The sequence below is a fragment of the Vigna umbellata genome, chromosome 9 (genome assembly GCF_029865625.1).
Source record: "Vigna umbellata cultivar VRB3 chromosome 9, Vumbellata_1.0, whole genome shotgun sequence".
In the NCBI taxonomy this organism is placed as follows: Eukaryota; Viridiplantae; Streptophyta; class Magnoliopsida; order Fabales; family Fabaceae; genus Vigna; species Vigna umbellata.
This window is the reverse complement of record NC_142173.1, coordinates 34,891,628-34,909,372: the sequence shown is the minus strand read 5'-3', so window position 1 is coordinate 34,909,372 and position 17,745 is coordinate 34,891,628. Positions and strand designations below refer to the sequence as shown.

At 30.5% G+C, this 17,745-nt stretch overlaps 2 long non-coding RNA genes and 1 pseudogene across 3 annotated transcripts; 2 read left to right on the top strand and 1 right to left on the bottom strand.

Moving 5' to 3' along the window:
• Nucleotides 1-589: 589 nt before the first annotated feature.
• On the bottom strand, nucleotides 590-4,494 carry LOC148193344 (WD repeat-containing protein ATCSA-1-like; annotated as a pseudogene). The gene is made up of 9 exons (XR_015781932.1): nucleotides 4,194-4,494; nucleotides 3,848-4,108; nucleotides 3,482-3,641; nucleotides 2,999-3,171; nucleotides 2,608-2,838; nucleotides 2,298-2,452; nucleotides 2,134-2,223; nucleotides 1,005-1,076; nucleotides 590-896 (listed from the first exon to the last, which is right to left on the bottom strand). The product of XR_015781932.1 is annotated as a WD repeat-containing protein ATCSA-1-like (transcript).
• A 3,014-nt stretch (nucleotides 4,495-7,508) lies between these two features.
• On the top strand, nucleotides 7,509-9,691 carry LOC148193343 (uncharacterized). Its single transcript, XR_015782331.1, has 2 exons — nucleotides 7,509-7,640; nucleotides 9,493-9,691. It is a non-coding gene; the product is annotated as an uncharacterized LOC148193343 (long non-coding RNA).
• A 2,216-nt stretch (nucleotides 9,692-11,907) lies between these two features.
• On the top strand, nucleotides 11,908-14,433 carry LOC148193342 (uncharacterized). The gene is made up of 2 exons (XR_015782312.1): nucleotides 11,908-12,379; nucleotides 14,235-14,433. It is a non-coding gene; the product is annotated as an uncharacterized LOC148193342 (long non-coding RNA).
• Nucleotides 14,434-17,745: the final 3,312 nt, after the last annotated feature.

Below are 17,745 nucleotides of genomic sequence, written 5' to 3'. Positions count from 1 at the left end.
TGACACTACTAGAACATGCATTTGCTGTTAATATCTGTCGTCAATTTACACCTCCACCCTGTACTATAACTCTTGGGAACCTTATACATAATCTGTAATCTAGGTAACATACTCTGAAATCCTTAAAATGAAATACCAAGAAGCTTATCAGACGAAATTATCAATAATTTAGACATTTACGTTGATCTATTGTAATTGGTATTACTGTGAAACCTTTACACCAAATGATCACTTGGATGAAATTGTTGCCTTTGTTAACTATAATCGCATTAAGTCTTCTTTGGGCACCTTTCCAAAATTATTGGAAAATGTTTGATGGCCACCTAAAATTTCTCCTTTTAGCCATGCTCACTTGAATCAAATCATAATTCTTACACTAACAGAGTTACAACCCAGATTCTCTGAGCGCAAGTATTCCAAGAGGCGTCTTAATAAAGAACCATCACATATCATAAAACTATCAGATATATATTAAACAACCATATGCTTATTGACATGCACTTTTTGAACGGCTTAATTGATGAAACTTTTTTTTCCTTCTAGTAAAGATACCATAAGCTGCAACAATATAAAGATTTGAGTCTGCATATATGTACACAACTTTTTATTAGCAAAAATATTAAGAAAAATGTGTTTATGCTGCAACTTACAACAAGGAGACAATTCAATATACACAACACAAAAAAAGTTATATTCTACACAAATAATGGCTACTAGTATACAGTTTGGTGCTTCAAAACGTTTGACATATGCTGCAAAACCAGAACAAGCCTACTCTACAAATCCCACAAGCATCTATCAGAAGGGGGCAGAAGATGAACAAGAAAAAGTAGTTACACGAACGGAGGCAAGACTCAACTACTCCAGTTATCCTGATCCTCAGCAGGACCTTCACCCTGCAATTTATTTCAATGAGGTCAGACAACGACAAAATGGAAGTCTCTCTCACTTAGCCTATACGCATGATAATCACAACATCAACAACATTGATTCAAAATGTGTACCATTTCATCATCCATTGATCTTGCAGGTGACCAGACAAGAATTTGTCTATCATTTCCACCAGTGTAAAGTTCCTGTGACAACAAAGAAAATTTGGGTTATTTTGGATGTACCAACTAATATGAGAGTTTTGTTGTTTCATGGGTTCACTGTTTTCCTGCTACAATTAATTAACTTTATAAGAAATTAATAAATATTTTCCTCTTGGGATTCATGCAATTTTTGCCAACAGAAACTAACTTCAGTCTGTACAGTGTATAGCCAGTTGTCTTCTAGTTCATTTATGTCATGTAAATGTTATCCTTTTCACCCCTCACCTTTATCTTTATTTCATCCACAAACACGAACAAAGATTTATCACATTTTAATTAACTATTCTTTCAAAAAGCTACTTTTATCAAAGAGGGAATAGGACTGAATATTACAGTAGTACATGTATATACAATTTACACCTATTCTGTAGATACATCACTTTACCTTTTTGGCCTTTTCCATAAAAGAGTGAAATTAGGAGATAAAATGAAAAAGAAAGAGGGAAAATGAGTAAACGAACCATAATTTGTATAAATTGATGATTAGAAGTATGCCTATGTGTGCATGAACAGGAACTATAAGGTTGACTTAGTGTAAAGTTGGAAGGGAGGGTGGGAAAGGTTGTGGGTTCCACTCCTCTTACTAACATTTGGAAACTATAAGGCTGGTTTGAAGGGTTTGGAAGGGAGGGGGGGGGGGGGGGGGGGAGAGGTTGTGGGTTCAACTCCTCCCATTACCAAAATACTAACAACTAACATTTGCCAATAAAAGAAAAAGATATAAATAATGAACTAATGATAAATTTCAATGAATTTAGTTTTGCATGTTGGCATGACTAAACAAAAACAAAAATATATGTACTCCGTTTAACAGGAAACTCAACATGTTGAAATGACTAAACAAAATCACATGTGTGTACTCAGTTTTGCATTTCCTTCATTTGATTTATAACCACAGAAAAATAATTTAATTTGAAACTGCACATGTTGGCCCAGCTAGCATAACAGATTTCACTTATGACATCAGAAGTTGATGAACCACTGATAAAAAAAGAATAGGGAAAGAAAACGGACCGCCACCCCTTGAACATGAACTGACCTGATTTTGTTGATTAAACCAGCAAGAGTTCACACATTCATAGTGGCCACGTAATACTGTGTAGGTGTACCCAGACCACATGTCAAATGCCTGAATAATTCGAAACATAGATCAGTGTTCCTCATTGCATTTGTAAATCTAAATAATACACAGTAGAGACGTACTTTCACAGATCTCATGCATGGAACAAAAACAAGGGCTGAATCTTGAGTGGTGGCTAATTGAAGAGGTTTATTTATTTGCAGACGAACTGTTTCAAAGTTTACAAGTGTGTTGCAGCCAGATTGAACATCCCACAACCTTAATCTTGAATCAGATCCTGTCATGCAGCAGCACATCAATACGGTGAGAAAGATTTTACATACGAAAAGAATTTTTACAAATTGTGAGAATCAAGTTTAATATGGAAGCCCATACCAAAATTATTGCATGGATAATTCCTATAAATCTACTATCAAATAACTAATTAACAACCTGCACTTAGTAGATACATGCCATCCTCTGTTGCCTTTAACCCTGTCACAGCACCATAATGAGCAGTCGCCCGATCCTGAGTAGACAGCATTCCTGGATGTAACCTCTGCTTCATTGGTCCCTTGGATGGAACTCTGCCAATTGGTTGTTGTTTGTAACCACTTCCATTAGCATGTTTCTTTTGGGCACCACGCAATTTTGCACTCGAATCCTGTGAGTGATAAGGCTTTGGGATTATAAAAAAACCATAAATACTGAAATAACAACACTAGATGACTTTTTGCTACAATATTAAAACATTCATGGCCTTCGATAACCACTATTTTGATTCACTATCTGAAGACAAGGAAATGCTAAACTTAGAAGAAGAAAACAGAAAGAGTAAAACCTTTTATCATGGACCGTTTGAGTATAGGTGGGCGTCTTCCAAGCTGAGTCTGAGATTGATCTAAAACTTGGAAACAGCCAGCACGCCTGATGTCCCAAAATCGTATTGCACCATCACATCCCCGGTAATTAATACCCATTCACTTGAATTAGACCATTCAACAGTCATTACACCATCTGTCATCACGGAAAACGTTTGACACAGAACCTTCTTTAATAAGCACTCAGAAATCTATCTCACTTTCTTGTATTTTACACAACATTAGATCTCGATTAAGAAATCATTTGGCCAAAAGTACATGTTAATACTTCCCTTAAGAAGCACGCAACAGATCCATACCATACAAAGATGTCAGTTTACACAAGTGATAACCAAATAATCCACTAAACTGACTGAACGTAAGTGTAATAAATTCTAACCGGAAAGCCAACAAGCCATGCGTAAATAACTAAACAAAGCAGTAGGAATAATAAAGTATTGACATACCTCGGTGACCGGACAAAGTATGAGCGAAAGCCCCGGAAGCAATATCACAAAGGCGAACTTGAACATCCTCAGTGCCAGCAGCGATAAGCATGTGAGACGTTGACAAATTAGACATTGCAATCCTATGCACCTTTCCTGGCATTTTGAAGTTCACCACCACCTGCACATAATTCAAAGAACAAACTAATTTAAATTAAGAAATTAATCTCCATACATACACTGTGATCCTATTAAATATCAACTATCAATGAAATTATCACAAAATTACGAGTAGTAGTAGTAGCAGCAGCAGTGCTGATACCCAATTTGCAGTTTAAATAAGTGCATTGCAATTAAATTGATTAAAGGAAAAAATATGACAGTGACCTGGGTGGTATTGGTATCCCAAACATTAATGTGATGATCGTATGAGCCAGTGACGAACAAACCGGTGTCAATGGGATACCATATGGCTGTGGAGACGGCATATTTGTGGGCCTGTTGGTGGTGCTTGTCAACGACAAATAAGCACCGGTGTTTGCAGAAGGCGGAGGAAGCTTCGGAAGTGGAGGGTCGTTGAACGTCGTAGACGGCTACAGAGGCATCGGAGGCGGCAGAGAGCAGATACCTTCCCTCTGTCGAATCAATCTGATTTGACGGTGAAATTGGAAAGCGTGGAAAGAAGGTGGGGATTTGAATTGACGGAAGAAGGAGAGTGAGTGAGAGTATGTACCTGAAGGGAGTTGACGGCGCCCTTGTGAGGGGACACGATGTCTTTGTGATTCGCCAATTGGAGTTGCGAAATGCGATAGGATTTTATGCTATTGACGAAATGGTTGGCGCGCACTTTCCCACCTTCTCTGTCTCTGATCTGCTTCCACACATGCGAATGCATGTTCGGAGCATCTTTGATTGATTTCAACTCGATCACAATTTTCACTCTCTCTGTCTCTCCTCTCCCTTCTCTTCTCTTCTCTTCTCTTCTCACACTTCTATTTCTATTTTCTGCCTAATTTTCACCAAATAATCTTTCTCACCTCCAACAAATATGCCTTCAGCAAACTAAACTCCACTCCACTATTCGGCCCACTTTGTTCAAACAGTTGGCCTTAGTTGTAGTTTATAATTACTATCTACACTCCCCATTTTACTACTACACTCGAATAATCATCCTTATTTCGTACGTCTCTACTTTCCTCATTTATTAAGACGCTACAAGCAAATGAAACCTGTAAATGTTTTTGGTTTCCACAAAATTTTATATAACATCCATCAAAGCATTACTTGTATAAAGTTTTAAAAAGAAGATGAAAGTGAAAAGAGGAGACAAGGAAAAAGTGCGATGAGGAATGTCAGATTTCAAAAATGGTTTTGGGGGTAAGGACAAAAATCGGCCATTCCGGTTCTCTCTCCTTCCAGCTTTTCAGCCTCCACTACTCTTCCCATGCATAGTAATAAAGTGTTCACTAGAGACAACTGCACCATAGGTTTAACTTTAGAAACATATGTTTTTTTAAAGTTAAATAATATATAAAAGTTTGGTATGCAAAATTCCTTTTGTTACAAATATTAATCTAATTGTACAAATATTAATTTTGATAAAAAAACATACTTTTATAATATTTTAAAATTAAAAAAAATTATTTATAAGACATATTAAAATAAACATGAGATTAGTCCGGAGATAAAGAAAGTAAATCTACGGTGTAGTTTTTTAGAAATTTTTGTAAGTTATTCAAATAGATAAATCGTGTTTGGAATTGTATGTTTCAAAGAAATAAAGTATAGTATAATGTACAACTTTATATTGCAAAGATTTCTTTTTTTTAATAAAGATGTTGTCATTTTTGTTTGATTGACAATGAAAGTGTGTATTTGTACGGGTGATTTTTCGAACTTGTTGTATGAAAAGCTGTGAAAGGGAAAATTCGTCATTGACAAGACTTGGTGGGTATCCTTACCTTGCATCTTGTCAATTTAACTATTAGTTTGGTTGAGGAGAATAATGTTGGTAATGTTGCATCAACTCTCGTGACTTGACTTCCCTAAGCAAAGGTGTTAAAGTTTGTTTCTTTCTTTTGTTTTATCTTAATATACAGTGTCATTGTGTGGATTCCATATTTTTATCTTAATACATTTCTTTTTCTCCTTTTTACTTTATAGTTTCATTTCTCATAGGTGTGGTTTGTAATGTTTGACTTATTAAGGTATGGATTTGATGATAAAGTTTTTATATATTTTTTTAAGAGATTTGAAAATGAAGTTTGTAAAAGGTTATAAAAAAGATTGATGGATGTGATATAATAAAAGAATATTTTAATAAATTAAAATATAAGATTTTTTAGTCTTTATTATTATTATTTAATAACGGTACTATTATTTCTTATACAATGAAAATCAGTTTCCTTAAAGTCGATTTTTCTCACTTCTCCTTTCGTAAGTTTTTTTTTCAGTTGGTATATTTTAGTAATGTGTACGAGTTTTAGTAGAAAAAATATTCTTATATATTAAGGTTAAGGGTATTTGAATAATTTTATTCTCAAAAAAAAAAAATAAGAAACCCCAAAATCCTTACTCAACTCCCTCGTTTCTCTCAACTCTTTCTCTTTCATCTCTCTCACTCTGACATTTTTTCTGTCATCCCTACTATAGTCCCAAGTGAAAAAACCAGAAACACTCGCCGTTAAACAATTTAACTTTGTAAAGAGTTGAGTCATTGACATATTCACCTTCAGGCAAAAGTTCATTCAAGATCTCTTCAATTTCATCATCTTCATTAACCTCTCTAATATGGTGAATCATCATCTCTACAAAAAACCCTTAAGGCCAATTACGAATTCTTTCGGATGTCATTATGCTTGTGAAAATTAGATAAAATTAGATAAGACAAAAATTATAAAATGAAAACTCATTATAAAATCATTTTTTACAAGAAATTGTTTAACAACGAGTGTTTCTGATTTTTTCCATGCCAATTACCAATTCATTTGATGTCATTATGCTTATGAAAATTAGATAAAATTATATAAGATAAAAATTATAAAATGAAAACTCATTATAAAATATGTTTTGTAAGAAATTGTTTAACAAGAAGTGTTTTTGATTTTTTTCAGGCCAATTACCAATTTCTTGTGAAAATTAGATAAAATTAGATAAGACAAAAATTATAAAATGAAAACTCATTATAAAATCATTTTTTTGTAAAAAATTGTTTAACAGTTTCTGATTTTTTTCAGGCCTATTACCAATTTTTTTGATGTTATTATGCTTGTAAAAATTAGATAAAACATAAATTATAAAATGAAAATTCATTATAAAATATTTTTTGGTACTGGTATTATCTGGTCGTATTGGGTAGTGTAAGTTGAATATCGAAGTAATTTGAACTCCCAATGTGGGTTCGGGTAATGCGCACTTTCTACACCATATTAACTCCATCTGTGGGTCAAAATTCGCACTTTCTACACCATATTTAGCTCCATCTGTGGGTCAAAATTGGAATGCTGTAGTCAATATGTTTAGAGATATGCAGATTGGTGAATCCTTATGCTCTTCACCAATGCACCTCGTGCACACTTACAACATTTTATTAATTTTTTCCATCAAACTAATAACTCTATGTAAGACCCATAAAAAAAAAATATAATAATATATATATATATTTATAGTAGTAAATTTTAGTATTTTATTAGTAATAATAATTTTAATGGATAGAAAATTGTAAATTTTGGATATAAAATTATAGTAATTTTAGAAGGAGAGGTTCAAATTTTTGGTAACTTATTTAGTAAAATTTTTTAAATGGAATAGTAAAAAGTAAATAGTAAATAGTAAAAAGTAAATAGTAAAAATAAATTTTCAGCATTAAGATTCCTTAGCATGGAAGAAAGTAGTAGGTAGAAATTAGGATCAGATTTGGTGAGAAAATGATTGAAATATTATTTTTAAATAATATTAAAATAATAAATAATATTAAAATATTAATGAATAGTAAATTTTTTTTTACTATAAATAGCCATGGGAGGGAAGGTATTTTGCACCAAGAAAAGAGGAATCAAGTGAGAGCTTGAGAAATAGAGAAGAAAGAGTTAGGGAGAAATTTTTAGTTGCAAGAAGAGTAGAGGTTCTGAAGGGTTTCGGGGAAACAAATTCGGAGCAGGAGATTAAGTCTGGAATAGAGGTAGGGGAGCTAATCCTTCTTGTTTATGATTTTTTTATCCATGTTATGATAATGAATATGAGTTATGAGTATGTTAAAATTTTGGTAATGGTAGTTATCTATTCACTTATATAAATTTAGTTTTCATTATTATAATTTCTTATTTTCGAGTTACTGTTGTGAAAATTTTCTATTAATTGTTTTCACCGTTGGATTTAGCTAAAATTTTAGTATGTGAATCCTAAGACCTATTACTAAACTTTGACCGTTCGGATTTGAAAATAGAAGTCTGTACTTGGAAATAAATACTGCAAGTTTGAGTAAATTAGTCACCCTGTAGTTCTGTTACTAAGTTGTCTCGGTAAAAATATAGATTTTGACCTATTTAACCGTTAGATCAACCTCAAAATTTGATATATGATTCTTAGGACATATTAATACAATTTGACCGATCGGATTTGTAATTGAAGGTCTATGTTTAGAGAAAGAAATTTCGAAAGTGTGAAACAATCGGATGAACACTGTATTGTTGTTCTTAAGCTATCATGGTACAAATTTCATATATATTTCATCTACCGTTAGATTGAGCCCAAACTTTAGTATGTAATTCATAAGACATATTAAGTCATTTTGACCGTTCAGATTTGTAATTAAATGTCTGTGATTAGGGAAATTAGTTTCGCATTTTGAGTATAACCGAAAACCACTTAAAATTCTGCACTTGAGTTACCTCGGTAAAACCTCAATATCTATCTAGTTAACCGTTGGATCAACCTGAAATTTTAATATGTAGTTTATAACAAATAGTGAATTATTGTGACCAATCAGATTTGAAATCGGAGTTACAGATTTAGAGATATTAATTTCGTATCTTCTCAGGGATCTTAATATTGCTTAATTTCGATTTTTTGATATCTATATTAAATTTCGGTGTTAATATTATATGCTGTTGTTTTAAATCTGTAAATAAGAAATTTGTTAAAAACTAGTTGAGGAACGCTTTGGCTAAGGAAAGATTTGGTACTTAAGTTGTCCATTGTGACGCACCTCTCTTTCCTGGAAGTCTACTCGACAAGTTTTTAACTTAAATCCTATTGAACAGATTTTGTACTGTTAAATTATTATGCAAATATGTTGTTGGAATGAAAATGTTTGATTAATTCATGTTATTGTGGTAGATATGAAATTATGAATTATAATTGTGATTTATGCGATAATTGTATTTTATTATACTGCATTTGAATTTATGCATCTGAACATGTTATGAGTAGTATGGGGAGATTTTGTAGGGGTATAATGTGAGTTGAGGAATATTAGTATGGTATGAGTCTTGTGGAGAGATTAAGTAAATGTTATGGTATTTGTGTATATGTTGATGTTGAGGGTCCCGTAGTTGGAGGTTATCCTGATACTCTAATAATCATCTATTCTCAAGTAGAGAGGGATGAATTATGTGGTGAGAGGAGCAGGAGGTCCTGGTCTATGTGCCGGTTTTGGACATAGTGAGGGGATTAACCTTGTGAATGGTATGAAGTATTTTGAAAGTGTATTTGTATATAAAAAAAAAAGAGAGAAAGAAAAAAAAAGAAGAAGTAGAAGTCATTACAAGTGCATAACCTCCCGTGACCGCTCATCAACTTATCATCCGGATGAGTGTCTATTGGGTATTGTGGTGTCTATTGGGTATTGTGAGACGAGTGTCTAATAGGAATTGTGGTATGAGAGTGTCGAACATAATTATTATATGATGTTTATATCAAGGTAATTATATATGTTTTATAAATGATTTGTTGCATGTTAGCTCACCCTACTTGTTTGTGTTTGTTTTGTTTGGGTATGTGCGATGATCGTATAATTCGTTATACGGGAGCAGATGAAGGAATGTCGTCTGAAACAATACCAAGGAAGAAAGAGATCGAAGAATAAGTTAGAAGAATTCAAGTTATATTTAGGAGTTTATAGTTGAAATCTGAGTTTAAAATATATCAACGGTGAATTTATAAGTGTGAGATTACGGGATATTACCGTAAATGTAATGTTACAATATATAAATTATGAATTATCCAGTGTGAGATATTGGGATGTTACATTAATGGTATCAGAGCAGTTCGTCCTTAGGATGACCTCTGTGTTGTGGGTCTTCCGTGTCTTCTCTGTGAAGAATTGAGTCTAAATGGTATAATTTACCATTTCCTCTAAATCTAGATAGTAGAGTATTGTGTCTAATTACCATGACTTTTACCATAGATGATTTTCCTTTCTTAATTCTGAGGGTTTGAGGAAATATTAGAATTAGTTAAAGCCTTGATAGGGAGATATAATACTAGAGTTTAAGTTTCAATGGATGAGTGAAGATGTTGGTGTTTAGAAGTAAATTTTTTAGAAGTTTCTAGAACAAAATTAATAGATGAGATATCTTACGTTTCACAAAAAGGAGTTGAGTTCAAAGGCTAGATTAAGATAAGCTTTGGATAAGCAGGAATGTGGCAAGGTTTGAGAAATCAGTTTGGTTTAGTATATCAGTAACGTTAGAAGTCAGAAGAGAAGGAAGTATTGATGAGAAACAGAGTGGCATTGTGTGAGATTGGTAACATGGATTGATGTATCAGCGATGATTGGAATCTGAAGAAAGAAAATGGTGGAAGATTTGAAGATAAAGTTTAAAATAAAAAGGGATAGGAATACTGAAGTAGATTAAGAATAAATCAAATATTAGACGAAGAAGAGTAAATAAGAAGTTGTATAAGGCATAAAGAGGATTGAGAGAAAGTTTAATAGGAGGAGAAATTTATAAGTTAAGAGAACATGATGTCTTTAGAGAAGAATGAAGTATTGGAAGGATTCTAAGCTAAATGGATGATTAAAAGGAGATGGTTAGATTTTTTCAGTAAATGCATTAGAGATAAGATTTGAGAATATGTGAATTTGGTATGAGGAGTAGTGGAGAAAATCCAGGTACGAAAATTTTGGCTTTCGGCTTATGCAAATATTTGGTATTTTTATGATAGGATTAAAATGTCATGATTTATGGTTAAATTTTATTGATTTTGGAATATTAAAGTTAGTTGAGGTAGTGTAGGTTGAATTGATATTATTATGAACATGACAAGATAAGGAAGAAGAAGAGTTTGGAAATAGATAAAAAGGAGGGTTGCAATGTGATTAGGGAATTTGGAATAATAAGAAGTTGTAGGTTGTGATTGGAGAAATTTCATCAGGTATAGTTATGTGGTAGTATTCAAACCTCAATGGTGATGTAAAGGATGAGGATGAGTATTTTAGGGATGTCTGACCAATGCAAGTGAAGGATAGATATTGCAGTCTAGGGTATGATCGAAAGGATAGTTTGGTCATGTTACAATATGTTTTTAGAAGTTTATGGTCTTCAAGAATTGTGAGTTGATTGTTGAACATTAAGTGTAGTTAAGGGTGAATGCAATATTATCGAGAATCAGATAAGTTCATCAAGGACGAGTGAAGGAAATGATGCATAATCTTAAGTGTGGAAGAGTTTCTATGGATGTTATAAAGCATACTCAATATAAGTATTATTTTTGGACAAGTCCTTGTTAAATGGGTATAGAAAAGAAAACATAAGGATGAATTGTTTAGTAATAGTGTTTTGGACTCCGTGTAATCATCAGAGTAATTAGAAATTTTACGGAAAATAGAAGTATAGGGTAAGGTGGAGCAATCTAGTATAAAATTTTGGTAAACATAAGTGGCTTTTGGAGGCGTACGATTTCTAGGAGTAGAAACTGTATTAAATAATGGAAAGTTGTTACGGAAAAAAAAAAAAATGATTCTTAGAGTTTAATGGGGTCATGGAAGTCTTAAATAGGGATCTATAAGGAGAATTACTTTCTTGTTATAGTAGGAATGAAAAGTTTTATGAAATCTTGTGATTAATAGTTTATGAGTGATGAGTTCTTTTAAAACATTAATGAATTATTTTGAGACTAGTGAGGTATGTTTAATGGTGGTTTTCATGGGGCTAAAAGTGTCAAGTAAAAGTGTTTTGAAGGTTTATGATTTTAATTTTTTCGTGAATACATTTCAAATTTGACATGCTAGAAATTTGATGCACAAAATAAGTAGAGTAAATGAATTTACAAGGAAACTAGGAGATAAGGTGAAATAATCATAACTTTATTTCGAATTTTTGAATTTTCGAGGACGAAAATTTTTTTGTGTTGGGGAGAATGTAAGACCCATAAAAAAAATATATATATATATATATATTTATAGTAGTAAATTTTAGTATTTTATTAGTAATAATAATTTTAATGGATAGAAAATTGTAAATTTTGGATATAAAATTATAGTAATTTTAGAAGGAGAGGTTCAAATTTTTGGTAACTTATTTAGTAAAATTTTTTAAATGGAATAGTAAAAAGTAAATAGTAAATAGTAAAAAGTAAATAGTAAAAATAAATTTTCAGCATTAAGATTCCTTAGCATGGAAGAAAGTAGTAGGTAGAAATTAGGATCAGATTTGGTGAGAAAATGATTGAAATATTATTTTTAAATAATATTAAAATAATAAATAATATTAAAATATTAATGAATAGTAAATTTTTTTTACTATAAATAGCCATGGGAGGGAAGGGTATTTTGCACCAAGAAAAGAGGAATCAAGTGAGAGCTTGAGAAATAGAGAAGAAAGAGTTAGGGAGAAATTTTTAGTTGCAAGAAGAGTAGAGGTTCTGAAGGGTTTCGGGGAAACAAATTCGGAGCAGGAGATTAAGTCTGGAATAGAGGTAGGGGAGCTAATCCTTCTTGTTTATGATTTTTTTTCCATGTTATGATAATGAATATGAGTTATGAGTATGTTAAAATTTTGGTAATGGTAGTTATCTATTCACTTATATAAATTTAGTTTTCATTATTATAATTTCTTATTTTCGAGTTACTGTTGTGAAAATTTTCTATTAATTGTTTTCACCGTTGGATTTAGCTAAAATTTTAGTATGTGAATCCTAAGACCTATTACTAAACTTTGACCGTTCGGATTTGAAAATAGAAGTCTGTACTTGGAAAAATAAATACTGCAAGTTTGAGTAAATTAGTCACCCTGTAGTTCTGTTACTAAGTTGTCTCGGTAAAAATATAGATTTTGACCTATTTAACCGTTAGATCAACCTCAAAATTTGATATATGATTCTTAGGACATATTAATACAATTTGACCGATCGGATTTGTAATTGAAGGTCTATGTTTAGAGAAAGAAATTTCGAAAGTGTGAAACAATCGGATGAACACTGTATTGTTGTTCTTAAGCTATCATGGTACAAATTTCATATATATTTCATCTACCGTTAGATTGAGCCCAAACTTTAGTATGTAATTCATAAGACATATTAAGTCATTTTGACCGTTCAGATTTGTAATTAAATGTCTGTGATTAGGGAAATTAGTTTCGCATTTTGAGTATAACCGAAAACCACTTAAAATTCTGCACTTGAGTTACCTCGGTAAAACCTCAATATCTATCTAGTTAACCGTTGGATCAACCTGAAATTTTAATATGTAGTTTATAACAAATAGTGAATTATTGTGACCAATCAGATTTGAAATCGGAGTTACAGATTTAGAGATATTAATTTCGTATCTTCTCAGGGATCTTAATATTGCTTAATTTCGATTTTTTGATATCTATATTAAATTTCGGTGTTAATATTATATGCTGTTGTTTTAAATCTGTAAATAAGAAATTTGTTAAAAACTAGTTGAGGAACGCTTTGGCTAAGGAAAGATTTGGTACTTAAGTTGTCCATTGTGACGCACCTCTCTTTCCTGGAAGTCTACTCGACAAGTTTTTAACTTAAATCCTATTGAACAGATTTTGTACTGTTAAATTATTATGCAAATATGTTGTTGGAATGAAAATGTTTGATTAATTCATGTTATTGTGGTAGATATGAAATTATGAATTATAATTGTGATTTATGCGATAATTGTATTTTATTATACTGCATTTGAATTTATGCATCTGAACATGTTATGAGTAGTATGGGGAGATTTTGTAGGGGTATAATGTGAGTTGAGGAATATTAGTATGGTATGAGTCTTGTGGAGAGATTAAGTAAATGTTATGGTATTTGTGTATATGTTGATGTTGAGGGTCCCGTAGTTGGAGGTTATCCTGATACTCTAATAATCATCTATTCTCAAGTAGAGAGGGATGAATTATGTGGTGAGAGGAGCAGGAGGTCCTGGTCTATGTGCCGGTTTTGGACATAGTGAGGGGATTAACCTTGTGAATGGTATGAAGTATTTTGAAAGTGTATTTGTATATAAAAAAAAAAAGAGAGAAAGAAAAAAAAAAGAAGAAGTAGAAGTCATTACAAGTGCATAACCTCCCGTGACCGCTCATCAACTTATCATCCGGATGAGTGTCTATTGGGTATTGTGGTGTCTATTGGGTATTGTGAGACGAGTGTCTAATAGGAATTGTGGTATGAGAGTGTCGAACATAATTATTATATGATGTTTATATCAAGGTAATTATATATGTTTTATAAATGATTTGTTGCATGTTAGCTCACCCTACTTGTTTGTGTTTGTTTTGTTTGGGTATGTGCGATGATCGTATAATTCGTTATACGGGAGCAGATGAAGGAATGTCGTCTGAAACAATACCAAGGAAGAAAGAGATCGAAGAATAAGTTAGAAGAATTCAAGTTATATTTAGGAGTTTATAGTTGAAATCTGAGTTTAAAATATATCAACGGTGAATTTATAAGTGTGAGATTACGGGATATTACCGTAAATGTAATGTTACAATATATAAATTATGAATTATCCAGTGTGAGATATTGGGATGTTACAACAATCCTGTCCCATTTCAATTTTTAAAATAAAAAAAATAGTAAAGATAAACCTAATTATTTTTAAAATTAAGAAATGGTCACGAGTGAATGTTGAAGTTAGGATATCACTTTTGATAGACCTTAGGAGTAAGATTTCCTCCTCCCCTATATAAAGTTAAAGAAGCATATTATCCTTAAAAAAAGACATACATAAAATTATTAGAAGCAGGATGGGTTAGAGACCGTTTCATGAACCTTAAAAACGAAGACAAAAGTAAGTGATAATGAATGTATTCTTAAATAATATTGTTTACGTTAAATATTTTGAAATGGATTATAAACTTATATTAAGTGGGTTCTAACGTTTCTTGTATCTCAAAGACCTATTTATGTCCTTTTACCATGTCTTTAACTTCAAATTATAGCTAATTAATTACTATTATTATACTTTTGAGAGTTTCTCAAATTACACTTACATCCCTAGTACTTTCCTTTATTAAGTCTAAGTGTAAAGTTTTCAAACTTAAGGAATGTGCATGTGTTAATCATTGTAATAAACTTTGGGGACCATATTCTAATACACTAGCCCAACCCAATATGATGACAAGTTTGACCTAATATATTATGTCAACCTATAAAATATATAGTTTTATTTTTTGTATTTATTTCTTTCATTATACATGTAACAAACAGATAAATAATTATAAAATATAACATTATACAAAAATATTTAATTTGTAGTTAAGTATCTAGATTTTCTGTGTACAAATTATTATATGAATATATGCATATAACTCGTCGTTATTATTATTATAAGAAACTGTTGGTTAAAGTTAATTACTATAGGATAAGCTTTTCTAATTTGTTACCCAAAATGAACCATCAATTTTATTATCTTTCAGGCGGCATAGTTGTAGGTATTATATACTGAATGTTCCACCAATCTATTAAATTTTTCTTTTTCATAATAATGAACAAGCTCGAAAACCAAAATTTGATAATAGTGACAAAAATACAGAGTTTAATAATAATTATTATTTCAAGTGTAAGGTGAAAGGTTTAGTGTCTTATAGGCGATAAAAGGATAGATGTTGGTTTACAGGCTACAATGTTATGTTTGGAAGTTATTTGTAAAAGGAATACTAATGTTAAAATTAGTAAAGCTTTGTCAGTAAATATAAATGAATACAAAATCATACATTTTTTATTATTATTATTATATATATTTATTGGGGTAACCTAATTATAACTTAATTAAAAATAATCATATTTTATCTTAAATGATTCAGCATTAGGAATAATCATTTTATTATAAGACTGTTATAATCTCTTTAGTACAAGACTGTTAGATCTGATTTTATGGCTACAATTAGATTTATTTCATCTAACTAATTATTGATTTTTATAACTTGATGGTCATACAATACAATAATAATACAGTAAATTAATAGTATAATACATCTTATCATAATTCCCAAATTATGTACAGAGAATATATGTAGTTACAAAAGGAATTTCAGGTTTCATATAAATAAATATAACAAGATTAACAATTAATCCGATCAAGATTCACTGTTACAATAACAATATTATATATTTTTATTTATTATTATTATTATTATTATTATTATTATCAAGTATTTCTTTTATGATCTTTTTACATTTTTCATTTACTTCACTCTTTTTATTATATAATTTTCTCTCACAAAATAATTATTGTTTTGACGTCTTACTCGCCTCATAAACCATTACTTTTGTGACTTTGAGTTTAGATTAAGAATATTTTCTAATATGATATGATAACATTGCATGAAAAGTTTAAAAAGTAATTATTTTATAATTTTTTCAATAATCAAATAAAAATACTAATATGTTTTCTTTTTTTCTTCTGAATTTTTTTATATAGACGCACTCTTTCACTGTTTCAGCAGCCTGGGTTTGTCAGTCAACGACATGTATCCGAGAGAGTTGCCATTACCGACTTTTATATTTTTTTAATGAGAATATTCTATTAAAGAATATTAGAGAATCAAATATTGTGTTAGTTATAATTTAGATACTATTATAATTTATACAAATTTATGTATATATTATTCTTTTAATAGATGTAAAATTATAGGATCCTGTATATATATGGTACTCTACTATTTAAAATAATACTTTAAACCTTTTATTATGGTATCAAAAACCAAACACTGATATCCTCTATAATATAGAAATCATTGTTTTTTTCTATTGAATATTTCTGATGGCTTCATGACAATCAATCGGAGAAACATGATTCTAGAACTTCCGCTGCTTCCAAGAGTTATATTTCTAGTCTACCGGATTTGTGACCAAGTAAGGTATATCTAACTATGCCCTTAATCTTTTTGTTGTTACTAAGAATAGTGATTGGATAATTGATTCGGGTGCTACTGATCATAAGACTTGTGATCCTCTATATTTACTAATTTTTTCTCTAATTGTTCTAAAACTGTTATTATTAATGTCAATGGGATCTTATCTCCTGTAGTATTTAAAATAATACATCAGAATTATTCTTTAAACCTTTTATTATTATATTTGTATTTTTTGTGCATTGTTTATGATACATTTCACTTCACAAGATAACAAATATTGTAAAAACGCGTCGTTTTCAGATATACAAAGAAAATTCAAATATATCATGTGATGATACCTGTCCGCATAGAAAAATATTAAAATTAATTTAAACATATTCTTTACGTATATAAGCAAAGACAATCTGAGATAACAAGCAAAACTTTTCAAACTATAGTTGTGATAGTTGAAATTTTACTATATTCTGTTTACTTCAATAATTTTTTAGATTAATTAGGTTGATATCTATACGTCAGTAGAGTCACGTATATTATAATTTTTTATTAATATTATATTATTGTATTCTTAATTAAAAACAAAAGTTCTTAATCAAATTGCAAGAAACCATGAATCGATTAAAATAAGATAGATTTGTGTGTGCAAAAATAGTGTGGTGTGGAGTTTAATTTAGACGCTTCCTTGTGCTGAAAATTAAAATTCAAAAAATTTGTTGCTGCCAATGTAGCCATCAAATTTTTAGTTGTTAACAACTCATTGAACCAATTTATATCTTGTTTTAATTTAATTAATAATTAATACATATTTTAGTGTTATATTTTAATTAAACAATTTGACATTTTAAGAAATCAAAATAATGTATTCGTTTAATACAATAAATAATTAAAATAACTTATTTTATGACATTACTTTATAAAATTATATATTTTTAAATTATACTATTTTAATGTAATAAAAATATACATATATTTACA